The sequence below is a fragment of the Rhinoraja longicauda genome, chromosome 31 (genome assembly GCF_053455715.1).
Source record: "Rhinoraja longicauda isolate Sanriku21f chromosome 31, sRhiLon1.1, whole genome shotgun sequence".
In the NCBI taxonomy this organism is placed as follows: Eukaryota; Metazoa; Chordata; class Chondrichthyes; order Rajiformes; family Arhynchobatidae; genus Rhinoraja; species Rhinoraja longicauda.
In genome coordinates, this window is record NC_135983.1 from 23,825,990 (window position 1) to 23,851,265 (window position 25,276).

A 25,276-nucleotide genomic window follows, 5' to 3' on the forward strand; every position below is an offset into this window, starting at 1 on the left:
CTTTAAAATGTGTTTAACTTTTAAAATATAACACCGATTTCAATGAAACTTCTTCCATTCGCACCAAAGGGACGATGGTGAGTAGGGTGGGCCTAACATTGTCGCGCTATCGTGTACCGTTTTGGCCGCAGTTCAGGAACAAACAAACAAACAAAGAAGAGTTTTAGTGTATAGATATTAACTTGCAAAGAGATAAGATAAAGAACATGGCAGACATTTATACAAAACATTTATTCATCTTGACTTTTTTTAAATATAGGTCATTTTGATCTATCACATCATGTACCAAATTATCTTTCGGTTAATTTCAAGAGAACTTGTTCAGCTAATCTAAAAAACGGGGACTGTGACTTTTGAAAACACTTGCTACGCGTTTGGGAGATGATGGGTGAATGAAACTCGCTGCGTTTACGACACATTTCAACGCTGTGGAGCAAATTTCAATGCTTTCAGACTCCTTGAGTTTAGTTTAGAGATACAGCGCGGGAAACAGGCCCTTCGGTCCGCCGAGTCCGCGCCAACCAGCGATACGCCCCGTACACGGTACGGCACGGTAGCGCAGCACGGGCGGCACGGTAGCGCAGCGGTAGAGTTGCTGCTTTACAGCGAATGCAGCGCCGGAGACTCAGGTTCGATCCTGACTATGGGTGCTGCACTGTAAGGAGTTTGTACGTTCTCCCCGTGACCTGCGTGTGTTTCTCTCCGAGATCTTCGGTTTCCTCCCACACTCCAAAGACGTACAGGTATGTAGGTTAATTGGCTGGGTAAATGTAAAAAATGTCCCTAGTGGGTGTAGGATAGTGTTAATGTACGGGGATCACTGGGCGGCACGGACTTGGAGGGCCGAAAAGACCTGTTTCCGGCTGTATATATATGATATGATGATATGATATGAAACACTAGCACTATCCTACGCACTAGGGGCAATTTACAATTCGTAGAAGCTAATTAACCTACAAACCTAGACATGTTTTAAATATGGGAGGAAACCCACATGGTCACGGGGAGAATGTCCAAACTCCGTACAAAGAGCGCCAGAATCGAACACGGGTGTCTGGAATCAGAATCAGAATCGAACACGGGTCTTTGGCGCTACAAGGCAGCAACTCTACCCTAATTCCCATTATGCAAGACTGAAAGTTCATGATCCATATTGTGAAGGTAAATTTTAATTAAGACGGACCGTTAAGGGATTTTTAGTTTTCTGATATCATGGTGAGATAGTTTGTATGAGTAGCATTATTTTCCTCTCATGACATCTGCAATTTGTTCATCTGGTTCTTCCCTCCACAGCACACACAACCCTCTTTCCCTGCCCCCTCGAGCGAATAACGTTTTAATGGGTGACTTTCATATCTTCCAATGTAAAGGTGGTTCAGTGGTCAGAGATGCTGCCTCGTGACATTCAAGTTCAATCCTGACCTCGGGTGCTGCCTGAGAAAACACACACAGGTCACGGGGAGAACGTACAAACTCAGTGCAGGCAGCACCCGTAGTCAGGATCGAACCCGGGTCTCTGTCTCTGGTGCTGTAAAGCAGCAACTCCACCGCTGTGCCACCATATTGTATTGTCAATCCAGCGTCTGAACAAAATGCAAAATGTCCTCCAACGAACCACATGGAAGACTGAAGCTGTATTCTTCAGTCCTCGTTACAATCTCTGTTCCACAGCCACAGATCTCACTCTCTTTCTGAAACGGAATCAGACGACTCACATCCTGTTACACTTTCTGTATCACTGCACTGTTTAGCTTAGAGATACAGTGCGGAAACAGGCCCTTCGGCCCACCGAGTCCGTCCCGAGTAACGAATGTAAGAGGAAACCGAAGATCTGGGAGAAAACCCACGCAGGTCATGGGGAGAACGTACAAACGCCGCACAGACATCGCCCGTAGAACCCAGGTCTCCGGCGCTGCAAGCACTGTAAGGCAGCATCTCCACCGCTGCGCCAACGTGCTGCTCGCACTGCTCGAGTCTATTCAGCAACTGCTGATGCTTGTATCAATGGCTTTGCTATTTCAAGACTCTTGACAATTCAGGCCGGCATCCTCCATCTCTGAGTTCATTCAAAATGATACTCTATCACTCATGGTTACGCCTTTAGACGTTGTGGTCTTGGTATCTGCAATTATGTCACTAATATTCTTCTCCTCGGCATCGCACGGTGGCGCAGCGGTAGAGTTGCAGCCTTACATAGAAACATAGAAAATAGGTGCAGGAGTAGGCCATTCGGCCCTTCGAGCCTGCACCGCCATTCAATATGATCATGGCTGATCATCCAACTCAGTATCCCGTACCTGCCTTCTCTCCATACCCCCTGATCCCTTTAGCCACAAGGGCCACATTTAACTCCCTCTTAAATATAGCCAATGAACTGGCCTCAACTACCTTCTGTGGCAGAGAATTCCACAGATTCACCACTCTCTGTGTTAAAAAAACCTTTCTCATCTCGGTCCTAAAAGACTTCCCCCTTATCCTTAAACTGTGACCCCTTGTTCTGGACTTCCCCAACATCGGGAACAATCTTCCTGCATCCAGCCTGTCCAACCCTTTAAGAATTTTGTAAGTTTCTATAAGATCCCCCCCTCAATCTTCTAAATTCCAGCGAGTACAAACCGAGTCTATCCAGTCTTTCTTCACATGAAAGTCCTGCCATCCCAGGAATCAATCTGGTGAACCTTCTCTGTACTCCCTCCATGGCAAGAATGTCTTTCCTCAGATTAGGAGACCAAAACTGTACGCAATACTCCAGGTGTGGTCTCACCAATGCACTGTACAAGCATCAGAGATCCGGGTTCGATCCTGACTACGGCCGCTGTCTGTACGGAGTTTGCGCGTTCTCCCTTTGACCACGCAGGTTAATTGCCCCTCTCCAAATCGTCCCTAGTGTGTAGGATTGAACTAGTTTATGGGTGATTGCTGGCTGGCGTCGACTCGGTGGGCCGAAGGGCCTGTTTCCACGCTGTATCCCAAAACGAATTCTCTCTAATGTGCCATCTCTTACTCTTTCTTAAAGGTGCTCCTTAAAACTTGTGAGCAATTTTGGGCCCCGTATCTGAGGAAGGATGTGCTGGCCCTGGAGAGGGTCCAGAGGATGTTTACAAGAACGATCCCTGGAATGAGTGGGTTAACCTATGATGAGCGGTTGTCGGCACTGGGCCTGTACTCGCTGAAGTTTAGAAGAATGAGGGGGGACCTCATTGAAACGTACGGAATAGTGAGAGGCTTGGATGGAGTGGATGTGGAGAGGATGTTTCCACTAGTGGGAGAGTCTAGGACCAGAGGTCATAGAATTAAAGGACGTTCCTTTAGGAAGGCAATGAGGAGGAATTTCTTTAGTCAGAGGGTGGTGAATCTGTGGAATTCATTGCCACAGAAGGTTGTGGAGGATATTTTCAAGGCAGAGAGAGAGAGATTCTTGATTAGTGCGGGTGTCAGGGGTTATGGGGAGAAGACAGGAGAATGGGGTGAGGAGGGAGAGATAGATCAGCCATGATTGAACGGAAGAGTAGATTTGATGGGCCAAATGGCCTAACTCTGCTCCTGTCACTTCTGAACTGGGTAAATTCCACATTCGACCCCCGATCTGTGTTAAATTACTTCAACCAGCACTGAAAGGGCGGCACGGTGGCGCAGCAGTAGAGTTGCTGCCTTACAGCGAATGCAGCGCCGGACACTCAGGTTCGATCCTGACTACGGGCGCCGTCTGTACGGAGTTTGTACGTTCTCCCCGTGACCTGCGTGGGTTTTCTCCGAGATCTTCGGTTTTCTCCCACACTCCAAAGACGTACAGGTCTGTAGCTTAATTGACTGGTAAATGTAAAAATTGTCCCTAGTGTGCGTAGGATAGTGTTAATGTGCAGGGATCGCTGGGCGGCGCGGACTCGGTGGGCCGAAGGGCCTGTTTCCGCGCTGTATCTCTAAATCTAAATCTAAATCTAAATCTGAATGCTACCGCTGGACTCTCTAACCTTGGACGAAATAAAGGGCTTTCTCTGTGGTTGCTCGAATGTTGTGCAGGTGTGAATGTCATTTGAGGACATGAGCAGATTTATCTGCAACATCTTCGACTGCTAACAATCTGTCTAGACTGACAGATGAAGAATGGTTACAAGGGTGAAATGCTGGAGATAGATGAGCATCCAGATTAATTTTCCCAGCCTTCGACATGCCCTGCAGACAGAGCACGGGAGAAGATGAAATCGAAAAGACAATATCTTCTGCGGCCTTCAGACTGAAGTGCCAGTGCATCCAAACTTAACATGAAGTCATTCAGTCCAATGTTTAAAATGCAATTAGCTTAGCATAGTTTAGTTTAGAGATACAGCGCGGAAACAGACGCTCATATACACGTTCAGCAGGTGGATCCCGATGTCTTATCTTTCGCTCTCAGTTACAGACTATCTCAACAGGTAAAATTCCTCTCAACTACGGCCATACCAACTTGAAAACGTCTGCCGTTGAAGGCTAAGCAGGCTCAGGCCTGGTTAGTACTTGGATGGGAGACCACTGGGTGGCACAGACTTGCGTGGCGCAGCGGGAGAGTTGCTGACTTACAGCGCCAGGGACCCGGGCTCGATCCTGTGCGGGGTTTGTACGTTCTCCCTGTGACCACGTGGGTTTACTCCTGGTGCCCCAGTTTTCTCCTACATTCCAAAGACGCGCAGGTTTGTAGGTTGATAGGCTTTCTATAAATTGCCCGCAGTGTGTAGGATGCGAAAGTATGGATAACTGATCTGTGTATGGGTGATGAATGGACTCGGTGGGCCGAGGGGCTTGTTTCCACGTTGCATCTATAAACTAAACATCTAACCTGCCAAACACCATTCGAATCTGACATTTAAATTAGATTGCTTCTTATTCTTCCAACTCCAGAAAGTACAAACTACAGAAATTTTTTCTCGCTTCAATTCAGGAATCAATCCAGTGGGGATTAGGGTTGCCAACTTCCTCACTCCCAAATAAGGGACAAAGGGTGACGTCACCGCCCCGCGCCCCACGTGACCTCATCCAGCCAGCGGCCACATGCTCCCGCTCCACCAATGGTGGCCGCCCCGGCCGGGAGGCGGATTGTTACGCAACCTCTGTAAGGCGGCACCCGGGCCTACTGCGGCCCCCGGGCTACAGTGTCCGGGCCTACAGTGTCCGGTCCTACAGTGTCCGGGCCTGCAGTGTGCGGGCCTACAGTGTCCGGGCCTACAGTGTCCGGGTCTACAGTGTCCGGGCCTACAGTGTCCGGTCCTACAGTGTCCGGGCTAGAGTGTCCGGGCCTACAGTGTCCGGGCCTACAGTGTCCGGGCCTACAGTGTCCGGGCCTACAGTGTCCAGGCCTACAGTGTCCAGGCCTACAGGTCCGGGCCTACAGTGTCCAGGCATACAGTGTCCGGGCCCACAGTGTCCGGGCCCACAGTGTCCGGGCCTACAGTGTCCGGGCCTATAGTGTCCGGGCCTACAGTGTCTGGGCCTGCAGCGCAGTCCGAGCCTAACACGGGACAAGGGCAGTCCTGTATGGGACAAACCAATTTAGCCCAAAATACGTGATTTCCCGGCTAATACGGGACAGTTGGCGACCCTAGTGGGGATACGTGTTCTGCTTCTGATAATAATCAGTTTAAGTTTGCAAGATAGAGTAAAACTGATAATTTGGCACCCTTGTGACTTTAGCTAGTGCCAGACGAGCTGATTTTCCAGGTATTATTTCTATTGCATGCTCCAAAAACGCTGATATTTAAGTCTTGTTTTCATATTAAAACGTAGTGTAACCAATTAGACTTTAGAGATACAACGCTGAAACAGGCCTTTCGGCCCACCGAGTCTGGGCCGACCAGCGATCCCCACAGACTAACACTATCCTACGCACACGAGGAACAATTTACAATTTTACTGAAGTTTTACTACTCTAATTGTTAGTTTAGTTTAGAGCTGCCGTATGGAAACAGGCCCTTCGGCCCACCAAGTCCATACCAACCACTCATACTGTTCTATGTTGTCTCAGTTTCTCCTCAACACTAGAGGAAATTTACAGAGGGCCAATTAACCTCGAAACCTGCAGGTCTTTGGGTTGTTGGAGGAAACCCATGCGGTCACAGGGAGAATAAGCAAACTCCACATAGAAAGCACCCAAAGTCAGGATTCAACTCGAGTCTCTAGCACTGTATGGCAGCAGCTTTAGACAATAGACAATAGACAATTGGTGCAGGAGGAGGCCATTCGGCCTTTCGAGCCAGCACCGCCATGCAATGTGATCATGGCTGATCATTCTCAATCAGTGCCCCGTTCCTGCCTTCTCCCCATACCCCCTGACCCCGCTATCCTTAAGAGCTCTATCCAGCTCTCTCTTGAATGCATTCAGAGAATTGGCCTCCACTGCCTTCTGAGGCAGAGAATTCCACAGATTCACAACTCTCTGACTGAATTTTTCTTTCCTCATCTCAGTTCTAAATGGCCTACCCCTTATTCTTAAACTGTGGCCCCTTGTTCTGCTGCACCATTCTGCTGTTCAATTCTGATGAGCCATTTATTAAACATTTAAAAGATATGCATACACGTGTAATGGGCAACACAGTGATGCATGGGTAGAGTTGCTGCCTTACAGCGCCAGAGACCCGGATTTGAATCTGACTACGGGTGCTGTCTGTACGCAGATGTACGTTCTCCCTGTGACCTGCGTGGGTTTTCACCGGGTGCTCCAATTTCCTCCCACACTCCAAAGACGTACAGGTTTGTAGGTTAATTGGCTTGGTAAAACTGTGAATTGTCCCAAGTGTGTTGTGGATAGTGTTAATGTGCGGGGATCGCAGGTCGGCGCGGACTTGTTGGGCCTGTTTACTCGCCTTATCTCTAGACGATGTGTAACCCAAACTAAATAAGCAACTTTCAAATCCTGTTTCCTTATAATTCACTGCTCTCCGTAAGTAAATGTACTGAGGCACACTTTCTTTCATTAACGTTCATTTTAATGAAATTCAGCCTCAGGCTGTGAGTTTGGTTTGGGGTCAGGGTGATATGACATGTATGGATGTCAGAGACAACAGGGAGAGGTGGGTCACAGAGAAAGATGGACCAGGAATAGCAATAAAACTGCATCCTACATCACCATACCTACCTACCAACATGAAACATCTTTCACATGACTTTCTATTTAGAAGGATGAGAGGAGATCTTATCGAAACGTATAAGATTATTAAGGGGTTGGACACGTTAGAGGCAGGAAACATGTTCCCAATGTTGGGGGAGTCCAGGACAAGGGGCCACAGTTTAAGAATAAGGGGTAGGCCATTTAGAACGGAGATGAGGAAAAACTTTTTCAGTCAGAGAGTTGTGAATCTGTGGAATTCTCTGCCTCAGAAGGCAGTGGAGGCCAATTCTCTGAATGCATTCAAGAGAGAGCTAGATAGAGCTCTTAAGGATAGCGGAGTCAGGGGGTATGGGGAGAAGGCAGGAACGGGGTACTGATTGAGAATGATCAGCCATGATCACATTGAATGGCGGTGCTGGCTCGAAGGGCCGAATGGCCTCCTCCTGCGCCTATTGTCTATTGTCTATTACAAATTTAGCTTAGTTTCGTTTATTATAAGGTCATAAGTGATAGGAGCAGACTTTGGCCATTCGGCCCATCAAATCCACTCACACTGCCTTCCATCATGGCTGATCCATCTCTCCCTCCTAACCCCATTCTCCTGCCTTCTCCCCATGACCCCTGACACCTGTACTAATCAAGAATCTATCTATCTCTGCCTTTAATATGTCCACTGACTTTGACCCCACAGCCTTCTGTGGCAAAGAATTCCACAGATTCACCGTCTTAGGCCATTCGGCCCATCAAGTCTACTCCGCCATTCAATCATGTCTGATCTGTCTCTCCCTCCTAACCCCATTCCCCTGCCTTCTCCCCGTAGCCCCTGACACCCGTACTTAACATTACGTGCACTGAGGTACAGAGAAGAGCTTATGTTTGCGTGCTATCCAGTCAAAGAACAGACTATCACGATTTACTAGGTTAATTATCAGGTTTACTAGGTTAATTCCCGGAATGGCGGGACTGTCATATGTTGAAAGACTGGAGCGACTAGGCTTGTATATACTGGAATTTATAAGGATGAGAGGGGATCTTATCGAAACATATAAGATTATTAAGGGGTTGGACACGTTAGAGGCAGGAAACATGTTCCCAATGTTGGGGGATTCCAGAACCAGGGGCCACAGTTTACGACTAAGGGGTAGGCCATTTAGAACGGAGATGAGGAAAAACGTTTTCAGTCAGAGAGTTGTAAATCTGTGGAATTCTCTGCCTCAGAAGGCAGTGGAGGCCAAATCTCTGAATGCATTCAAGAGAGAGCTAGATAGAGCTCTTAAGGATAGTGGAGTCAGGGGGTATGGGGAGAAGGCAGGAACGGGGTACTGATTGAGAATGATCAGCCATGATCACATTGAATGGTGGTGCTGGCTCGAAGGGCCGAATGGCCTACTCCTGCACCTATTGTCTATTGTCTATTGTCTATTGTCTATTGATTACCATCAAGCTGTCCACAGAGTTGGACAAAGAAATAGGATTTAAGGTCATCAGGTCATTAGTAATAGGAGCAGAACTTGGTCATTCGGCCCGTCAAGTCTACACCGCCGTTCGATCTTCTTCCTAAGGAATGTCCTTTAATTCTGAGGCTGTGGCCTCTGGTCCCAAACTCTCCCACTAGTGGAAACATCCTCTATCCCCCGCATCCACTCTACCCAGGCCTATCCATGACAAACAGACCAAGTGATGCCTTTATTCATTAAACCATCACAGCAGCTGCTTTTAGAAGTCATAAATTCATGAAATGCGTTGAGCTTTAGTCACATGATTTATCCCTTTGCATTTACACCATGACATTCTCATGCACAAATCTTTGCTCGAGTCTTCAAGTCAGGAAGCTTTATTACATTTAACGTTGCACGATTTTTGTGACCAGCTTATTAATATCACTCATCCTAAATCCGCATGCAAATCATTTGACTTGTTTTCTTTGTTAAATTAGGTCATTAGTCATTGTGTTTTGTTGAGAGGTGATTATGTGAACAAGGACTTGTGCAGCTGACAACCCAGCCATATGAATATTTATTTCTCTAACTTCAAGTAACCCTGGCATCCCCTCTCTCATCCTCCCTCGCCCAATTCATTGGACTATGTTCAAGGATGTCTTGTTGAGTCTCGTTGTCTGTAACTCGTTTTCACCTAGCCCACAGCTAACAATGGCCAGTTTCCTTTCTCATTGGTGAATGATACTTGTAAAAAACCAATTGGAAGCTTTTATTCTTGGTAGTGCCTATCTGCCAGATTTACTGATCTAGATTAGTTTAGTTTAGAGTTACAGCGCGGAAACAGGCCCTTCGGCCCACACCGACCAGCGATCCCCGCACATTAACACCACCCGACACACACACTGGGGACAATTTACATTTATACCAAGCCAATTAACCTGCAAGTCTTTGGAGTGTGGGAGGAATTCGAAGACATCGGAGAAAAACCCACGCAGGTCTCGGGGAGAACGTACAAACTGCGTACGTACAGCACCCGTAGTCAGGATCGAACCCGGGTCTCTGGCGCTGTAAGGCGGCAACTCTACCGCTGCGCCACCGTGCCGCACTATTTATTAATTTACGAATACTGGGCAGGCACTGACACCAGCTAACTGAGATGAGGAGAAACTTCTTCACTCAGAGGGTGGTTAGTCTGTGGAATTCGCTGCATCAGGGAGCTGTGGAAGCAGGAACGTTAAATAAATTTAAAACAGAAATAGATTGTTTTTTAATAGACAAGGGAATTAGGGGTTATGGGGAGCGGGCAGGGAAGTGGACATGAGCTATGGTTAGTATAGTAAGACCTGAGTAATCTCCTGGACAAGTTTCGATCGCCTAGCTTGGGGACGGAGAGGAATTTCCCGGATTTTGTTTCCCAAATTGGCCTGGGTTTTTATCCGGTTTTTCACCTCTCCCAGGCGATCACACGGTTCTTTTGGGTGGGAAGAAGGGCGATAGTGGGAAGGGGGTTGGGGTAGGATCAGCCATGATCGTATTGAATGGCAGAGCGGGCTCGAGGGGCCGGTTGGCCTACTCCTGCTCCTATTTTCTTGTGTTCTTGTGTTCTATCCAACGCACATGCAGATGAAGTGAGGACGACCAATTCTGTTGTCGCTCGTCGTTTCTGTTTACACGCAGCGCCACTTTTATTTGCAAAAGGTAGATTTGCAGTCACAGCGAAACACTTCATGATTACAAAAGCTCAACGTACGACGCGGGGGGAGGGCGCTCGGACGGAGGAGCAGAACACATGTCTTCCATAAAAACTTCTCCCCCTTTGGGGAACGGTTCATTTTCATGAAAGGAGCCCTGCAGGTCTCAGAACAACAAACACGGGGAGGTTAAGTTTTCAAATCGCTCCAATCTGAATGAACTTGAAGAAAAAACGCAGCCATTAATTGAGTTTGGTTAAAGCTTTTTATTAAAAACAGCAAAGCAGCATTCAGAATTGGCCAGCAGAGTGCTGTGTGGCGCAATGTAGATAAATCACCATAATTAGGATGGTAAATACATCCTTCCAGAAGTTCATTTTAGTTTAGTTTCGTTTTCAGAGATACAGCACGGAAACAGGACTTTCAGCCCACCGAGTCCGCGCCGACCAGCGATCCCTGCATTCCAACACCATCCTGGGGACACTTTATCATATCATCATATCATATCATATATATACAGCCGGAAACAGGCCTTTTCGGCCCACCAAGTCCGTGCCGCCCAGCGATCCCCGCACATTAACACTATCCTACACCCACTAGGGACAATTTTTACATTTACCCAGCCAATTAACCTACATACCTGTACGTCTTTGGAGTGTGGGAGGAAACCGAAGATCTCGGGGAAAACCCACGCAGGTCACGGGGAGAACGTACAAACTCCTTACAGTGCAGCACCCGTAGTCAGGATCGAACCTGAGTCTCCGGCGCTGCATTCGCTGTAAAGCAGCAACTCTACCGCTGTGCTACCGTGCCGCCGTGCTTAACTAAACTAAACTAAACCAAGTCAGCGGTCAGTTTAGTGGTGTGGCTTTCATGCTGTGCAGTGGAAGGGTAGAAAATAATCTTTACTCTCATTTTGCTTTTATAATGAAACCAAGATGGTTTCATGCTTCTTGAGAAGAAAAAAAAATATCCTGCGCAGCCTGGCCAAACGTTTACATTTATACCCGGCCAATCAACCTGCCAACCTGTACGCCTTTCGATACGACTTTCTCAGTTGCGACGTTTCTTTTTGGTTAGCTGCTGCCCAAAGACTGCTGCTCTACAAGTTCAATGGCAATGACCATTGGATTGATGTCTTTTGGTCTAGTTTAGAGATACAGCGCAAAAAAACAGGCCCTTCGGCCCACCGAGTCCGCACCGACCAGCGATCCCCGCACACTAACACTATCCTACACACACACACACACACACACACAGACACACACACACACACTAGAGATAATTTACAATTACACACCAAACCAATTAACCTACAAACCTGTACGTCTTTGGAGTGTTGGAGGAAACCTCACCTTTCCGTTTCCTCCAGAGATGCTGCCTAACCTGTCGAGTTACTCCAGTACTCTGTTCTATGCAAGATTCCTGCGTCTGCAGTTCCATTTGTGTCTCAATCTTGTCTTCTGTGTGCGGTTTTGGAATTATCAAAATGTAGCAGCTCTAAAAAAGTGATCGGTCTGACCGTATGGCAAATGAAATTCGTCGTCCGTTGCAAAACATACTTGGCTAATAAAGTATGATTATGATGATTATGATTACCTATGTGGAAATATAGAATACATTTGTTGTAAACCAGCACAAAATTTGTAACAGATTATTATAAACACTATTAACTCTGATGCAAAATCTTCTTTTGTAAGCTTTTTCTATGACATGGATGGTTCGATGGTTCGATGGTACTTTCTCACGTTTTGTTTATAGTTCAGTGATAATCCGACTATACATTAGGCACAATCATACTAAGTACAAGAGTGTAAGATTGTAGACCACACTGACTCAGTACACAAGAGTCACCACAATCCAGGTGCCATCTTGTCTGTTAGAGTCTTAACCTGGCCATTAAGACTCGTTAACCTGTCGGCATGGATTGTAGTTCTGCGTAAATAACTGAATCGAATACACTCACAGATTACACAAAGGTAGGGTGAGTGAGTAAAAAATAGAAATGATATTGATACGGGAAATAAATGGCCAGAAATGTCTGAGTAATTTAATTGAAAAGATTGGCATAAATTTTGGAGCAGTTTCAAAAACATGTTTTTGGCTCAATAATGGTGGGAGATTTCCCCCACTCCTGCCTCTCCACTCTTCTGCCTGACCCGATCAGCACAGGGCGGCACATGGGCACATCGGTGGAGTTGCTGCCTTTCAGCGCCAAACACCTGGGTTCGATCCTGACTGTAAGTGCGTATCTGTACGGAGTTTGTACGTTCTCCCTGTGACCGGGTGGGTTTTACGCTGCTGCTCCAGTTTCTTTCCACGATTCAACGGGTTTGTAGGTTAAATGGCTTCTGTAAATTTCCCCCAGTGTGTAAGATGCGAAACTAGTCTAACATAGAACTAGTGTACGAGTCGAAGGTATTTATTCACAAAATGCTGGAGTAACTCAGCGGGTCAGGCAGCATCTCTGGAGAGAAGGAATGGGTGATGTTTCGGGTCGAGATCCTTCTTCAGCATTTTGTGAATAAATACTTTCGATTAGTACCAGCATCTGCAGTTATTTTCTTACACTAGTGTACGAGTGACTGTTGGTCGGTGCAGACTCAGTGGGCTGAAGTGCTTGTTTCCACACTGTGTCTCTAAACTCAACTCCACCTAAGCAAAGCAAAGCAAAGCAAACTAAACTCAACTCAACTCAACTCAACTCAACTCAACACAACTCCAACTCCAACTCAACTCAACTCAACTCAACTCAACTCAACACAACTCCAACTCCAACTCAACTCAACTCAACTCAACTCAACTCAACTCAACTCAACTCAACTAAAGGTAGACACAAAATGCTGGAGTAACTCAGTGGGTCAGGCAGCATCTCTGGAGAGATGCTGCCTGACCCACTGAGTTACTCCAGCATTTTGTGTCCACCTTCGATTTAAAGCAGCATCTGCAGTTATTTCCTAAACTAAACTAAACTACCATCAAACAGCCTCTTTCACTATTGTGCCCCCAAATACTTTCTCCACTACAGTATTCAACTCCTGCCACCCCAATGTTAAAATAATTCGGATCAGATAGCAGGGTTTAAATGCAATATATGTCCTGAAAGGAGCAGAATGGATTGATGAAGGCTTTGTGTTGATGACTCACCTTTTGAAACGAGCTGGATGTGAACCTTTATGAGATGTGGTGAGTGTTTAATCTGCGTTGAACTCTTTTTGAAAGCTGTTGGCATCTGTGCATCGCTTGATGAATGTGCAGCATCCAAATGCACAGATGTGTTTGCCAACGGATGTATAAATCATGAAGGAGTAATACTTGACCCAATGCATCAGTGCCAGTATAGGAGTGATCGTGCTGCCTTCTTCTCGCATCAGAGCCCTTTGTCTTCCTCGTCTGTAGCCACTCATCCATTTTTCCCCGCTCTTAAATGATACGATCGTCTCTACTTTAGTGATTTTCCGCAGGAAAACGTTCCATCTTCTGCAACCTTTCAACATGAAGAGATTGTTCCTTCTCTCAAATCAATAATCCTGTGTCACAGGTTTTGAGCTTAGAGCAGTCTTTCCATCAAAGCCCTCACCACACCAAACCTTCTTGATGCTAAAACATGTCATGTATTTCCTCATCTCTTTGTTTCATAATTCAAGCATGCCAGGCTTTCTTATCTGACAATTGGAACTCATCATTAGTGAATCTACTCCTTGATTGCTTTGATGCCCTGTGCACAAGTAATTGTTTTATTCGAGTGCATCATCAACCTCTGACCGACACAAGAAGCTGGGGTAACTCAGCGGGTCAGGCAGCATCTCTGGAGAGAAGGAACGGGTGACGTTTCAGGTCGAGACCCTTCTTCTAAAGTTTCGTCTCAACCCGAAACATCACCCATTCCTTCTCTCCAGAGATGCTGCCTGTCCGGCTAAGTTACTCCAGCATTTTGTGTCTCTCAGAGGTTTAAACCAGCATGTGAAGTTCCTTCTTACACATCGTAAACTGTATATTTCACAAAATGCTGGAGTAACTCAGCAGGTCAGGCAACATCTCAGGAGAGAAGGAATGGGTGACGTTTCAGGTCGAGACCCTTCTTCAGACTGAAGAAGTGGATTCAGTCTGAAGAAGGGTCTCGACCCGAAACGTCACCCATTCCTTCTCTCCTGAGATGCTGCCTGACCTGCTGAGTTACTCCAGCATTTTGTGAAATAAAAACCTTCCATTTTATACCAGCATCTGCAGTTATTTTCTTTCACTTCATAAACTGTTTAGTTTAGTTTAGTTTAGAGATACAGCTCGGAAACAGGCCCTTCGGCCCACCGAGTTCGCGCCGAACAATGATCCCCGCACACTAACACTATCCTACACACGTTCGGGACAAATTGCAATTTTACCAAGCCAGTTTTACCAAGCCTGCACACCTGTACATCTTTGGAGTGTGGGAGGAAACCAGAGATCCTGGAGTAAACCCACGCAGGTCATGGAGAGAACGCACAAACTCCGTGCAGACAGCACCCGTAGTCAGATGCAACTCTACCTCTGTGCCACTGTGCCACCCAGCTCTTCTGTTCTTGTAAATTATGAATCATCTAACTTCTTAATTAGCAACTATTCTTCAGAAGTTGTTTTTTTGTTGTTGAATAAAATGAAGACTTCCTTTGTGGATATTGGCTGTGTTCCAGACAGTCTTTCTGTATATTAAAGTCATTACACGATGACATCACAGAACATCTGTTATCGGTCAAAGAGTATCATTTGTTTATACCGAGCAACCAGTGTAAAATAAATCCACTTGCCCAATTTTTTAGTTCAGCCGTGAACAGCACTACTGTTCGTAACATTGAAACATAGAAAATAGGTGCAGGAGTAGGCCATTCGGCCCTTCGAGCCAGCACCGCCATTCAATATGATCATGGCTGATCATCCAAAATCAGTACCCCGTTCCTGCTTTCTCCCCATATCCCTTGATTCCGTTAGCCTTAAGAGCTAAATCTAACTCTCTCTTGAAAACATCCAGTGAATTGGCCTCCACTGCCTTCTGTGGCAGAGAATTCCACAGATTCACCACTCTCTGGGTGAAAAAGTTTTCCACTTGCACTTGTCCACAGCTCACGGGCATTTTTCACACAGGCATGTTATACTGTATGTAGGGAGGCACCTTCTAGTTCAGTTTAGTTTAGAGATACAGCATGAACACCGACCCTTCGTCCCACCATGTCCGCGCCAACCAGCGATCCCCGCACACTAACACTATCCCACGCACACTGGGGGACAATTCACAATTTTACCAAAGCCAATTAGCCTACAAACCCGCACGTCTTTGGAGTGTGGGAGGAAAGCGGAGATCTCAGAGAAAACCCACGCAGGTCACGGGGAGAACGTACAAACTCCGCACAGACGGCACCCGTAGTTGGGATCGAACCCGGGTCTCTGACGCTGTAAGGCAGCAACTCTACCGCTGCGCCACCAGCACTTCAGGATGGGTATTACATTCTGACCTTACTAGTGCTGCACGCAAACAATGAATGAATAAAAGAAACATTAAAAGCTCTACAACCATTTCACCAGACCTCTTGGCAATTTTTCTCTGTGCATGGAGTCTAATTCCATAATTGCTCACAAGTACATGACTTATTTTGCCCATCCAGCCAAAGAGCTCAGCAATATTGGCTATACGATGACTAGCTCTGGTTGTTATCTCCCCATTGAACGACCTTGGAGCATTGATACAGATCCAAGCTTAGAACTGAGCCATAATGCACTAACGCAAGCAGCTAGCCAGGCAACACAACTTGGCCACTGCACGAGATTTACATTTTTGCACTTTTCCCCGTGTGACTTGCAATTGCTCAGAATCACAGACTAGACCAAGAATGAAACATATATATATTTTTCAATGTTAATAATTCACTGACGTATTGAGTAGAAGTTGGAAGGTCACTTTGCAGTTACAGAAGACGCTGATGAGGCCGCATTTAGTGTATTGTGTTCAGTTCTGGGCACCGTGTTAGAGGAAAGATGCTGTCAAGCTGGAAAGGGTGCAGAGACGATTAACGAGGATGTTGCCATTAATCGAAGGAAGAAGGCCTGATCTATCAGGGGAGGTTGAGCAGGCTCGGACTCCATTCCTTGGAGCGCAGGAGTATGAGGGGTGACCTTACAGAGCTGTTCAAAATCATGAGAGGAATAGATTTGGTAGACATTGAGAGTATCGTACACAGAGTAGTGGAATCAAGAACAAGACGACATAGGTTTAAAGTGAGGGGGAAAGACTTAATAGGAATCTGAGGTGTAACTTTTTCACTCAAAGGGTGGTGGGTGTATGGAACGAGCTGCCAGAGGAGGTAGTTGAGGCAGAGACTATCGCAACATTTAAGAAACATTTAGACAGGTACATGGATAGGACAGGGTTAGAGGGATATGGGCCAAGCGCAGGCAGGTGGGACTAGTGTAGATGGGACGTGTGGGCAAGTTGGGCCGAAGGACCTGTTTCCACGCTGTATCACTCTATGGCTCCATGACGCTATATGGAACTTGCAGATGAAAGTCTGAAATGACTGAAGGTTAATAAGGTTAATTACCGCTATCATTTGAAGTCTGAATGAGTCAAGCTATGTTTTTTTTTAAATGTTTCAATGGAGGTTCCAGCATGAAATTCCAGCTCAAGGCAACTAGATCCATCTCAGTTTCCGAATATATAAAAGGATGGAATGGTCAATATTTTTGTTATCACTATAAGCAGACTTCGAGCTGGTAGAGCTGTTGCCTCAGATCGCCAGAGACCTGGGTTCGATCCTCACCTCGGCTGCTTTCTGCGTGGAGTTTGCACGTTCTCTTTGTGACCAAAGATAGACACCAACAGTTGGAGTAACTCAGCGGGACAGACAGCATCTCTGGAGAGAAGGAATAGGTGACGTTTTGGGTCTTCAAACCTTTTCTCCAGAGGTGCTGCCTGACCTGCTGCGTTACTCCAGCAAGGCAGCAACTCTACCGCTGCGCCACCGTGCCGCCACTGGGCCACAGACCCAGCACAATCCCAGTCGCAATGGTCAGGCAATGGTCAATGGAAGCAAGCATTCCACCAGCCCCCTCACACAGCCCTCCCTCATTCCCAAACAATAGGAGCCACAGTCTGAAAAGAATCGTCTCTCCTCTCTTTCATCTTTGTGTGGGCCTTCCGTCATTTTTTTTCTCTCTCTCTCTCTCTTTTATTCCTCTCTCCTGATACGTATAAATTCCTTCTGCCCATAACAAGGTTGACTGGCTTGTCAGTGAATATAGCTGAGAGGCAGTTAATGTCCGATGAAGAGGGCTGGGCACGTGCACACAATGGATACATTTCAATAACGTGTGGCTGAAAGGTCCCACACATCAAAGGGATGCCGCTAGCGGCCAGGGACCACATTTCATTGTGCGGGCTGTCAGGTCCCATCAAGGGCTGTTCAACAAAGGAGTAGAAATCCCATTGATTGCAATTTGCATCGTGTCCCGTTCAAGCTGGTCATGAGTTTATCTGCTTTGGAATTTCACGCGAGGTTGAGCTGCAGACGGACAGGGTGGCTCGGATAATGGTTGCCACCGATCAGTCACGCTGCGCAGAGACTGCTCACTGGCACGAAATCAGGTTTAGTTTCGTCTGAAGAAGGGTCTCGACCCAAAACATCACCCGTTCCTCTTACTCTCCAGAGACGCTGCCTGTTCCGCTGAGTTACTCCAGCTTTGTGTGTCTTTCTTTAGTTTAGTTTAGTTTGGTTTTAGATTTTTAGTTTTTAGTTTCAGATGTGCAGCACTGAAGCAGGCCCTTCGGCCCGCTGGGTCCACGCCGACCAGCGATCGCCCGTTCACGCCAGTTCTATCCTAACGTTAACGATGACTTACAGCAGCCAATTAACCTACTGGTAGCAAAGGTTTAGTTTTAGATTTTTAGTTTTTATTTTTGGAAGTGCAGCACGGAAACAGGCCCTTCGGCCCGCCGAGTCCGTGCCGACCAGCGATCACCCGTCCACGCTAGTTCTATCCTAACATTAGTGACGATTTACAGCAGGATTAAACCCGGGTCTCTGGCACTGTTAGGCAGCAACTCTACCGCTGCGTCAACGTGCCGACCTGATACAGGGTTCGATTGCAAATATGCTCAAAATCATGTGGTTAATATCAACATTCGGCACGGTGGCGCAGCGGTAGAGTTGCTGCCTTACAGCGAATGCAGCGCCGGAGACTCAGGTTCGATCCTGACTACGGGCACCGTCTGTACGGAGTTTGTACATTCTCCCCGTGACCTGCGTGGGTTTTCTCCGAGATCTTCGGTTTCCTCCCACACTCCAAAGACGTACAGGTATGTAGGTTAATTGGCTTGGCAAATATAAAAATTGTCCCTAGTGGGTGTAGGATAGTGTTAGTGTGCGGGGATCGCTGGGGGGCGTGGACCCGGTGGGCCGAAGGGCCTGTTTCTTCGCTGTATCTCTAAATCTAAATCTAAATCTAAACATTCAATGGAAAGCAGAATTTGGAACATGGATAGGACAAGTTTGGAGGGGTATGGGCCAAACAAGGCAGGTGGGACTACTGTAGGTGGGAGATGTCGGCCGGTGAGGGCAAGATGGGCCGAAGGGCCTGCTTCCACATTGTATCACTCTGTGCCTCTAATTTGTTATCGTGCTTTGTTTTCCTCCAAGATTGAAACACATTCCCTGCAGTGGATCTGTACTGATTCCTCACGTTGTACTCAAAAACATTCCAAAACCCATCCAGCAAACGTTTAGTTTAGTTAAGAGATGCAGCGCGGAACCAGGTCCTTCGGCCCACCGAGTCCGCGCCGACCATTGTTCCCCGCACACTAACACTATCCTACACCCACTAGGGACAATTTTACATTCATACCGAGCCAATTAACCTACAAATCTGCACGTCTTTGGAGGAAACCAAAGATCTCGGGGAAAACCCATGCAGTCACAGGGAGAACAGACAAACTCCGTGCGGACAGCACCCGTAGTCGGGATCAAACCTGGGTCTCTGGCGCTGTTGGTCAATAGCTCTACCGCTGCGCCACCGTGCCGCACTAATTCTGAGGTGATGTCTATTCAGAAAGTTGTGTGGGAAAATAACTGCAGATGCTGGTTCAAATCGAAGGTATCACAAAATGCTGGAGTAACTCAGCGGGTCAGGCAGCATCTGCAGAAAGTGGTGGACATTGCCCGGGTCCACCGTGGGCAATGATCTCCTCATCTCCTCACCATCAAAGGGATCTACAGAATGTGTTGCCTCAATACAGGCAGCCGATATCATCCACGACCCACACCACTCTGGCCATGCTCTGATCTCATTGATCCCATCAGGGAGACGGTGCAGAAGCCTGAGAACCATGACCTCCAGGTTCAAGAACTGCTTCCTTCCATCACCCTCCTTGGACCCCTGAATCACACTGAACAACCCTAACCACAACCCTACTACATGGCCTTTATTTTGTCTGCTCTACGAACTGCGGGTTACCCTATTATGATCGGGTTACCAATTACAACTGTTAATTTATGATATTATTAATTATTGCATTTAATGTGTCATTGTGTTAATGGGCCATGTCTCTTGTAGATTTATCTCCCATCCTACACTAAGACCTGCTTGTCCATCACCCTTGCATTTCCTGAGTTTCGTTGGTTTACTGTCTCCTGAAACTTGATTTGAAGATCTTTTATAAACCATCTAAGAGCCTTGAAACTCTGCCCTCTCTGAGTTATCTGGCCTCAATCCGACCTAATCGTGCATGCAAAGACATGACACAGTTTCTGCTAAGGTGCACCCAGCTCATTATCACAACATTCAGTAGTCATCACCTGTAGCTCTTTCAAATGGGCGTCACGGTGGCGCAGCGGTAGAGTTGCTGCCTTACAGCGCTTGCAGCGCCAGAGCCCCGGGTTCGATCCCGACTACGGGTGCTGTTTGTCCGGAATATGTACGATCTCCCCGTGCCCTGCGTGGGTTTCCTCCGAGATCTCCGGATTCCTCCCACACTCCAAAGACGTGCAGGTTTGTAGCTTAAAGGGCCTGTCCCAGTTACGCGATTTTAAGGCGACTGCCGGCGACTGTCAAAGTCGTAGCAGATCGCCGAAATTTTCTTTTACCCTACGGCAATGACCACGACAATGCCGAGTCAGGTCGATACAAGTACTTTTTTTGTGAAACTAGCAACTGGCTAAGAGATTACACCGTCTTCGGAAACATCGCAAAATCCCCACGCTTACCTGACCGCCAAACTGTCGCCTCCAATCTACCTGTCAAATGTCCTGACGGTAAATAAATTGGTTCAACAAAACTATCTTCTGGTATCTTCAAATGCCTTTTCTTAATTTAATATTACGTGCTTCTAAAGGCATCTGCGACAACCTAACAAACCTGGGAACAGCGTGCGACAGACAGCGCCCGCAATAAGCTACGATACCTGGCGACAAGCCAGCTGTCGCCGAGAAATTTCTAGAAGGTAAATTTTTCCACGACGCGCTGAGATCCGCTACGATTCGTTGAAGACTCCTCACAATCATGCCCGCGAAACGTTCGGCGACAGCCTATTGGCCGGCAGTCGCCTCGAAATCATCTAAGTGGCACAGGCCCTTAATTGGCTTGGTGTATGTGTAAGTTGTTCCTAGGGTGTGTAGGAGAGTGTTAATGTGCGGGGATCGCTGGTCGGCGCGGACTCGGTGGGTCGAAGGGCCTGCTTCCGCGCCGTATCTCTAAACTAAAACTAAAAATCAACTTCCTAATCCATCTCACAACATCTATTCCAATTTCAACACCCTCTCCACTGACCGCAGACATTTGATTACATTGCCTAAATCTTTTCAGCGTATGTTCCTTGGAACATTATTCCTCCCTGATGTTACTCTTGGATTCATCTCAACGTGATTGCAACGTTGATGTATCTTTCCAACGATCCTTGGAGGTCTCGGCCAACGGAGAAGTGAATATGCTTGGGTTACCGACTGCAACAATCTTGCCGTTCAATATGGCAGCCCTTCGGTGATTCAGGAAAGGGATGCTTTCCCGGAAAACATTCTTGAGCAAAATTTCATACAACATGAAAGGGCAGAGTAAAATGCGTTGAGAGTGCTTTGGCATCGAGACACGGTCTTTGTTATAGTGGAGAAAATAGATTCATAAATTGTAGACAAGAACACCAAAGAATAAGTAACTTCAACTTCATGGCTGATCATCCAAAATCAGTACCCCGTTCCTGCTTTTTCCCCATATCCCTTGATTCCGTTAGCCCTAAGCGCTAAATCTAGCTCTCTCTTGAAAACATCCTGTGAATTGGCCTCCACTGCCTTCTGTGGCAGGGAATTCCACAGATTCAAAACTCTCTGGGTGAAAATGTTTGTCCTCATCTCAGGTCATTCAAATTGTTCTACATTTCTTTTAATGCTTTCCTTGAAAATTCTTCTTAACCTCAATACTGATTCTCTACTCCCTTCACCCACACTGAGCCACGCCTTGTCCTCCCTTACGTCGTCAGTTTTACCCATATCCCCCAACATTTTAACCTGGTGATGAACTCAAAATGTTGGAGTAACTCAGTGGGACAGGCAGCATTTCTGGAGCGAAGGAATGGGTGATGTTTCGGGTCGAGACCCTTCTTCAGACTGAAGAAGGGTCGAGACCTTCAGACTGAAGAAGGGTCTCGACTGGAAAAAACACCCATTCCTTCTATGAGGTCATAAGGGATAGGATCAGATTTAGGCCATTTGGCCCATCAAGTCTACTCCCCTCCTAACCCCATTCTCCTGCCTTCTCCCCTTAACCCCTGACACCATCAGCCAGAGATGTTGCCTGTCATAGAAACATAGAAACATAGAAAATCGGTGCAGGAGGAGGCCATTCAGCCCTTCGAGCCAGTACCGCCATTCATTGTGATCATGGCTGATCGTCCACAATCAATAACCCGTGCCTGCCTTCTCCCCATATCCCTTGATTCCACTAGCTCCTAGAGCTCTATCTAACTTTCTCTTAAATCCATCTAGTGATTTGGCTTCTACCGTCCTCTGTGGCAGAGAATTCCACAAATTCACAACTCTCTGGGTTAAAAAGTTCCTCCTCACCTCAGTTTTAAATGGCCTCCCCTTTATTCTAAGACTGTGACTCCTGGTTCTGGACTCCCCCAACATTGGGATCATTTTTCCTGCATTTAGCATGTCCAGTCCTTTTATAATTTTATATGTCTCTATAAGATCCCCTCTCATCCTTCTAAACTCCAGCGAATACAAGCCTAGTCTTTTCAATCTTTCCTCATACGACAGTCCCGCTGAGTTACTCCAGCACTTTTGCGTCTATCTCCGATGTAAACCAGCGCCTGCAGTTCCTTCCTGCACATCTCATGCCGGACTCTGGAACTTGGCAAAAGCCCTCTGCGAAAAGAAACAAACCAACTAAACTTCAAGGGGATTGCTTGACTTCCCTGCGCAATGCCCCACGAGCCAGTGGAAACAAATTAGGTGCGAATTGATGCAAAGTTTAAAAAAAAGAAAACCCTGAACCCTTTACATACTTGGGCTGCCTCACGGATCGCAGCCTTGCACAGTGAGAGGAGGATTAGTGTATTAAACCGAGGCCTGTGCTTGCTGTAAGAATGACCTCCATGTTGACGTTGGCAGGCTCCTTCATCACATTACAATTTTCTGGGCCACAGAAGTGAAGCAGACAGTACAGTAGTTTTAATGATCTAGACATACTCCTGCTCTGTGCCTTACTTGGATAACAAGTGCGTGAGCTGAAGTCTTATTAATTCCCTGTTCAAGCACGCTCTGCATGCATTGCAGTCCACCATGCCATAATAAACTATTTGTCTGGCCTCTCGACATTCGCAATGTAATGAGGGTTTACTATTTCTGATAGATTCTACTCCTCTTGACCAAAAACAAATCTCTTGCTTTGCGACTGCTAAATAACTTTGGTGGCTGTGTAGTTTAGTTTAGTTTAGTTTAGTTTAGTTTAGTTTAGTTTAGTTTAGTTTAGTTTAGTTTAGTTTAGTTTAGTTTAGTTTAGTTTAGTTTAGTTTAGTTTAGTTTAGAGAAACAGCGCGGAAACAGGCCCTTCGGCCCACCCGAGTCCGCACCGACCAGCGATCCCCGCACACTAACACTATCCTAGACACACCAGGGACAGTTTACATTTACACCAAGCCAATTAACCTACAAAACCTGTGCGTCTTTGGAGTGTGGGAGGAAATCGAAGAACACAGAGAAAACCCACGCGGTCACGGGGAGAACGTACAAACTCCGTACAGGCAGCACATCCCGTGGTCGGGATGGAACCCGGGTCTCTGGCGCTACAAGCGCTGTAAGGCAGCAACTCTACCGCTGTGCCACCCTGTAGTTTTGGTTCTTTTTCAAGTGTGTTTCCTTCCCCATTTGTACTCTGTTCGGGAGTTGCTTCTCTCCTCGTATGTCCATAGGGTTGAAATTCTGGTCATTAGGGCGATTTTTACATAACCTTTTTGTTGCTCGTAGTACTGAGCATGGGGGAGATGTGAAGAAGCATTGCTTTGCATCATTCTATCTCCTTCTACGTGACATTCATTGGAACAGCCTAACTTGCGACCCAATAAATCCCAGGGAACTGGAATCCCTTGACGCAGGTCCAGGTAACTCACATCCACGTCCTTGTAATGCACATGTCCCTACGGTTTCTCAGTCCATAGTGTGCCAATAGGCGGAATGGTATGCACGAAACATGGGGATCTCTAGAAGGTGTGCTTGATTCATTCAAGATTCTTCTCAGAAATCTCAGTGCGGCACGGTGGCGCAGCGGTAGAGTTGCTGCCTTATAGCGTCTACAGCCCCAGAGACCCGGGTTCGATCCTGGCTACAGGTGCTGTATGTATCTTCTCCCCATGACCTGCGTGAGTGGTCTCCAAGAACTTTGGTCCAAAGACCTACAGGTTTGTAGGTTATTGGGCTTGATATAAATGTAAAAATTGTCCTTAGTGTAGTTATAGTGTAAGTGTGCGGGGATCGCTGGTCGGTGCGGACTCAGCGAGCGATGGGCCTGTTTCCGCGCAGTATCTCCAAACTACACTAAACTAAATTAAACTAAACTAAACTAAGCTGATAGTTCAGTTCAGTTTCAGTTCAGTTTCAGTTTTGTTTATTGTCACGTGTACCGAGGTACAGTGAAAAGCTTTTGTTGCATGCTAACCAGCCAACGCAAAGACAAAACATGATTACAATCGGGCCATTTACAGTGTGTAGATACATGATAAGGGAATAAGTGCGAGGTAATGCCAGCAAAGTCCGATCAAGGATAGTCCAAGGGTCACTGATGAGGTAGATAGTAGTTCAGCACTGCTCTCTGGTTGTGGTAGGATGATTCAGTCACCCGATAATTGCTGGGAAGAAACTGCCCCTGATAATCAAGGCCCTTGTTGATGTTGATGGTGTTAGCTTTCTTTTGCTGTGTTTATACAACTCCATCTTCGTAAGGACCCTAGCTTTTTTTAATTCAGATAACCTGACATTGCCAACAAATGCTGTTCAACATTGCAGTTCAGTTCAAGTTTGCCTTAGTCCCTGGAAAGACAAACCATCTTGTTGGCTTTGAGCAGCACAACAGAAATTTGCAATGAATCAAGTTGTGCAGTGAGCCAACGCCCCATGTCAATCACGTTGGTTCAATTCCTCCTCTCCCTGTGAATCTGTGGAATTCTCTGCCATAGTGGAGGCCAATTCACTGGATGTTTTCAAGAGAGAGTTAGATTTAGCTCTTAGGGCTAAGGGAATCAAGTGATATGGGGGATAAAGCAGGAACAGGGTACTGATTCTGGATGATCAGCCATGATCATATTGGATTGCTGCCTCGAAGGGCCGAATGGCCTACTCCTGCACCTATTTTCTATGTTTCTATATATCATGTGGAACCAGATTAGGCCAGCACTACACTTGCCTGGCTTTTAACTTAAGTCATATGTAGACTTAAGTCATACATGGACCTTAATTCCAATATTATGTGTATACTGTTCTGGAAGGTGGTCTGGAGGTGATTGTGAAGTGCCGAAACAATATTCTTAAAATCCAGTTTTAATTCTTTGTGCCAATCTT